The 5,841-nt window shown below is 32.9% G+C and overlaps 1 long non-coding RNA gene across 1 annotated transcript; it reads left to right on the top strand.

The window, feature by feature from the left end:
- Positions 1–1,779: 1,779 nt before the first annotated feature.
- On the top strand, positions 1,780–2,584 carry LOC118681481 (uncharacterized). The gene is made up of 2 exons (XR_004977229.2): positions 1,780–1,907; positions 2,421–2,584. It is a non-coding gene; the product is annotated as an uncharacterized lncRNA (long non-coding RNA).
- Positions 2,585–5,841: the final 3,257 nt, after the last annotated feature.

The following is a 5,841-nucleotide window of genomic DNA, read 5'->3' as shown; positions in this document are numbered from 1 at the left end:
CGTGCTGCCGCCGCTGCTGCTGCTGTTGGTGCAAATATCCTTTGCTGCGGCATGAGAAAAATACCAAATAAAAGCTTTCACCTGTGCAGCAAATCACACAAACGAGTGCGCATTGAGCGTGGTTGGGAAATTACAGTGGTAGTACGGGTGCAAAGGAAATATAACCGTAAATGTAGAAGGCAACCGGAAAGCTTTGGCTGCATGTGACATTTGTAATTCATTCACTTGTACATCAAGTGGCGGAGCTGTAGAGCAAAGCGGCAAATGAGAGAACTGTTTGCTGTTTAAATAGAAAACGAGTTACTCGCTACAAGCACATGCACACGCGCAGACACACACAGATGCCACTGCCTAACAGTTAGATGCCTTTTTTTGTGCATAAAATTGAAAATACTTATAGACTTTGCTGTGTTGGCGTCTGAATGCGTTGGATAAATTGGAAATAAAATTCGTTTTGTTTGCATTTTGTGTACTGTAGTAATTTATATTTGTGTTGTAGTGTGTGTGTGTGTTGAGAGCACAATAAGGTGCTAAAATCGTGTAGTGTAAGCATAAGGTAAATGGTATTTGAACAGCAATGTCCAGCTGGAATTTTCCACTTTTACAAAAACCACACAAATCCATGTTTAAAACGCATATACATACATACAACTATGGACAAATACACATATACAATACGTATGCACGCATACACGTATAAAAGTGTGTATTTCTGCTTTCAAGGCGTCACGATTTTTGTTTCCAAATCTAAGCGCCCGGCATTTCATGTGATGCACGTCCATCGTACGTTTTCGTACGAAATGCCAACTGGGCGTATACTTAATTTCCTAAGAAAAAAACCTTCTTTTTTTTGTTGCTGCTGGAAATTCAAGTCGTGATTGCGATTTTCGACCAGACACTCGTATCAGTTACATTTTGTGTCACAATTTTTTTTACATCGTTTCTTAGCAGACTTGTTACCTTTATAAATGTCAACGAACTGCATATAAGGGGTAGTCCATGTGGTATGTTTTAATTTGTGATTTTTGATAGTGAGGGTTCGTTCTCACTGATATTTTGGAAAGAAATGGAGCGCTAAACCAAGTAGTAGCCATGTGTTAAAATATCGCTGAGAAATACTGCTCCCAACAACTCTGAAAAACTAAAAACAAAACAGGTTAATGGCATATTCGATCACACGACCATTAATAAAAAGAAGACATACCGATAGCAAATTTGATGCGAGACCAAGACCTTTGAAATGCTACTGAAAAACCGGTTTGTATTAAGTGTCATATGCACTTGTAATTCAGTTTAACCATGTTGTTAGTTTTTTTCTTTTGGAAAAGGCTTTTTAAATTTTTCCTTTCAATAAAAGGAATGTGCATTTACAGCATTTAAGGGGTTACATGGGTTTTACGGCGATTTTTTGTCTTATTTATTTTAATTCTAAAACATCTCTAAAATATTGTCCTAAATGCTCAAAATGATCCGATTTAACAAAATGAAATTTATGAATTTTTCCACAGATCTTCGAGATATAATTTATAAGGTCTTAAAAGACGGTTTTTAACAACTATTCAAAAAACGCATCGATAAATTTTTATACAAAACTTTTTTGTAAAAACGTCTGCCAAAAAGACAAATTTCACCTTTTTTGTTTTTCCTTCGTCCAATACCCAGTTTATGGTCTTAATTAATAAAGTTTTTTCTTTTTACTTCATATGATCATGTAAAAATGCTTCTGTCAAGTTGTTGAAGTTTTAAATATTTTCTTTTCAAAATTTCACAAAATCTTTGGACTAAAAAAAGTTTGAATAAAATATTTAATTAAAAAAATTTTGTTTTTTGCTCGAGAAAAAAGTTCTAAAAAATTGTGGATTTACTTGATCCCGTAGCTGCTCCTCCTGCAGGACCTCCAAAAAAAGGTAACGAGAATGATATTTCTGCTTAAATTATCTCAAGTCCAAAAACAAAAAATTTTTTTCTTATTATTACTGAAAAAATTTACACTTCAGTGTGGCTAAAAATTTAAATTGTTATCAAAAATCTTATTCCTTCGACCATTACATAACAAATATATTTGGGTATGTTGTGTGAGAATTACAAGTCGTACACCGACTCTAAAAATGGCGTTTTGAGAAAACCCATTTAAAGTTTTGGCACCCAATTACAGTAAGTCAAAAATTCGTGTCGGATCAAATTTTTGGCGAATATTTTCAAATATGTGCACATTCCATATATAATATGTGTAAAAAAAGTCGATTTTTTGAAATTCACTACTGGATATAACCCCTTATCGGAAGGTGTTACAGGGGAAAATAGTAGACCTTCTGTAGACAGAAGTATTCATATGAACTTAAGAGAACTTTGGGTTCAACAGAATAACTTATTATGTCCCATAATTCAATCTTTATTATATAATATTTCTTTTACAACAGATTCCACTACTGTTCTGCTAAAAGCTGAGATGTGCCGCCTTTTGTGTATTGGTATTAACGAGGGCTTTGAAACAAATAGTTTGGATTATTAACTTTGGAATACAAAACATTTTAATTTTTAAAAGAAATTATTACAAGAACAACCCTTTACATTTATATAGAAACATACGTACACATTAACTTTCAGCTTAAAATTGCATAACGTTTGAATATGCGCCACTCGAATTATTTCAGGCTAATTTATTTTAGTCTCTCTCGCAGCTCTGACTTGTCAAAGTACATATGTTTGTATGTATGTAGGAGTGTAACAAGTAATTTAAGGAAATTACTTTTGCCCCACAAAGTCAAAGAAAAAAAGATCAAAAGTAAACGTAAAAGTGCGAAAGTGCGAAAGTATGTGACAAGTGTCGCAGAAAGTATTCAGACAAGCTAATGACGAGCATGAGATTCTTAAGTGGCAAACTTGGAAATGTCTTCTCTTACGAATGAGAAGTAATAAATACACACACCTATGCCACAAAAAATGTAGCAAAGTTTGGTAACTTAATTCATTTTTACGACCGTGATTCACACCACATTGCAGGCGACTAATTAACTTGGAGCCAAAATGAGTCAACAACGTCAAACAGTTAGTGATGTGAGAAAGGAGAACGACATATGTGAAGTCATCGACCAGCACATGTGAATGAAAGAAGAATATTTTTATGTTATTTATATTTAGAGATGCAATTTATATTTCATACAGATTTCAATGTATCTCGAAGCCTTTCTGCCTAAAATTGGAAAAAAATTAAAAAACTTGGCACAGTTTGATTTTTAGATGTGAAGATGTGACTAACTAAGAGTGTCAGTGTTAAAATGATTAATAACCTCTGATCTTTATATGGAGAAAGAGTTGCGTGTGGTTTTTTTTATAATTTAAGAGCAAGATCTTAAATCTTCATTTAAGTTGAACTGATCAATCCAGATATTATAACAATTTCTTCTATTCTTATATAATATAAATGAATAATGAACTATATAATTGAAATAATTTTAGTTAAAATAAATGGTCATTATTAAATTTGTTATCAGATGACGCTCCAAAACTTTACACATTTTATGTATTAAATATTTTGTTTTGATCAATATACTTTACTTTGATATTAAACTCGTATAACTTTTAAACGAATCTTTTTATGAAAAAAAAAACAATCATATCTTTCTTGTAGTACATTAAAAGTTGTAGGTTTATTTGCTTTGAATACATTGGATAATTTTTTTAGGCAAACACTAAAATTTCAGAGGACATCAGCAAGAAAATAATTAACTTGGGAAATTGGGAAGATCTTAGAATCGCTCGATATATAAAAATGGCACAAACCATCCCACGTTTTTCTCATAATAATACAAGTATTTTTCGGTCAACATTACTGTGAGTTTACCTAAGTCATTATTTTCACTTTTAAGTTTAATGTGCTTTAAAAGCAGAGTTTTTAGTATTTTAAGCCATCCTTAGTAACACGTGGCATTTTCACTTTCTTTAAGGAAGCGTTTGAGTAAAGTTGCTATTCAAATGAGACCATGGATAGTTCATGCTTTTAGCTTTAGCATAGTCTTATGGCGATGATTATGATTTCGCCCATTTTCACAGTGTGTGATAGGAATGTGATATTTTAATACGTTACATAATTATTTTGAAAACGGTTGCCACATGTTTATTTTTTAATCGGTTAAATTAGGAAAATAGTTTAAAATTATACTATCGGCATCAAACTAAACATACAGGTTGGTTTTGAAAGGCTTAATAGCAAAGGAAATTTATGAACAATTTAAAGAAGTGTATAAGGAGTCCCCACTGGGCTGGTGAATTTAAATGAGGTCATATTAGGATTAAAGACGATCAACGCGCAGGGCGACCAAAAACCACAACCACACCAGAAATCATTGAGCAAGTTCATAATATTGTTAATGAAGACCCAAGTTTGACTAAGCGTCAAAGAAATACAAATTTCTCAGCACAATTTGGAACGTTTTAAGCAGAATAAAACCGATTTCTTGTGTCATTTTATAACTATGGTTGGGACTTGAATCTACCAGCATGGTCCTAAATTTAAACAAGAGCGTTAACAGTGGACTGAAGCTGGTTGTTCAGATCCAAAGCAGGCGAAGTCACAACGATCAGCAAAGAAGTTTATGGCATCAGTTTTTTCGGATGCAAAAGAAATTTTGTTGATTGATTATCTGCAGAAAGATAAAAAATCAACTCTAAATATTATTGCAGCCTTTTGGATCAGCTGGATGAAAAAATTCGTGAGAAAAGACTTGGTTTGCAAAAAAAAATAGTTTTTCATCACGACAATGCATCTGCTCACAAAGGTGTTTTAACAATGACAAAATCCAACGAATTACAGTTCAATTTGCTTGAGCATGCACGGTATTCACCAGATTTGGCTCCCAGCGACTACTATCTCTTCAGACCCCTAAAACAATTCCTTCGTGGAAAGCGGTTTTCGACGAATGAATTGGAATACGTCTATTGAAGTTAACAGAGATTATATTGATTAAAAAAATATATTTCGTACTGATTGGAAAGGATTATATTATTAGTAATCATACGAATGTATTTATGGTATGAAAAAATGCTTGACAAGTAGGAATACTCTTACAACTTGCCAAGATCAAAGCCAGGGAACTACGTTCAGGTGCACACCGTTTGTTAGAACAAAGAAAATCAATATATGTAGAATATGATAGTTTGGCTAATTTGTGAACCAATTTCACATATTTTCGGTATCAAAATATAGTTCATCCAATATTATACTTTCAGTAAATTTTGCTAAGGTATCTTACTTATTTGTTGAAGCTTGAGATATAAAGTCAGCCAGTAGTTCTAAAACCATTCCATTAGGTATATGGGGCTGAAGGAATAATTGACCCGATACAACCCATTTTTAACACACAAGCACATTATTATCTGAAAAGGATTCCGTTCAAATTCCTATAACATACCTCATAGATTGACCGATATTTTCGATCAAATGTTGGCTGTAGGAACTGGGGTCCACATATTTAATATATGGGGGGTTGAATAGTTCTAGTCCGATTTACAATTCAAACATGTAGTTTAAACTTTTAAGAGCTGGGAATTTTGTTGAGAAAACACATGTGGCATACCGTACATTTGTATCTCGGTAGAGTGTAAACATAACATTAATTATAAGACGATAATCTGTCAGATAAAAGGTATAGTAAAAAGAAATCCATTATTTAGAAAATTATTAGAAAAATAATATTTCGTATTCATGAACCTTCCAGGCAGTTTTGAGATTGCTTGACTTAGTATCAGTAAAGAGAAAATCTGCCTCATTGTAGAGGTGTTCTTCATGAGAACAGTGTTTATGGTCTCATACTGTAACAACCAATCATGCGTACTTTTGGG

The sequence above is a fragment of the Bactrocera oleae genome, chromosome 5, assembly GCF_042242935.1.
Source record: "Bactrocera oleae isolate idBacOlea1 chromosome 5, idBacOlea1, whole genome shotgun sequence".
Lineage (NCBI taxonomy): Eukaryota > Metazoa > Arthropoda > Insecta > Diptera > Tephritidae > Bactrocera > Bactrocera oleae.
Note: the sequence above shows the minus strand (reverse complement) of the source record. Positions and strands in the feature narration are given on the sequence as shown.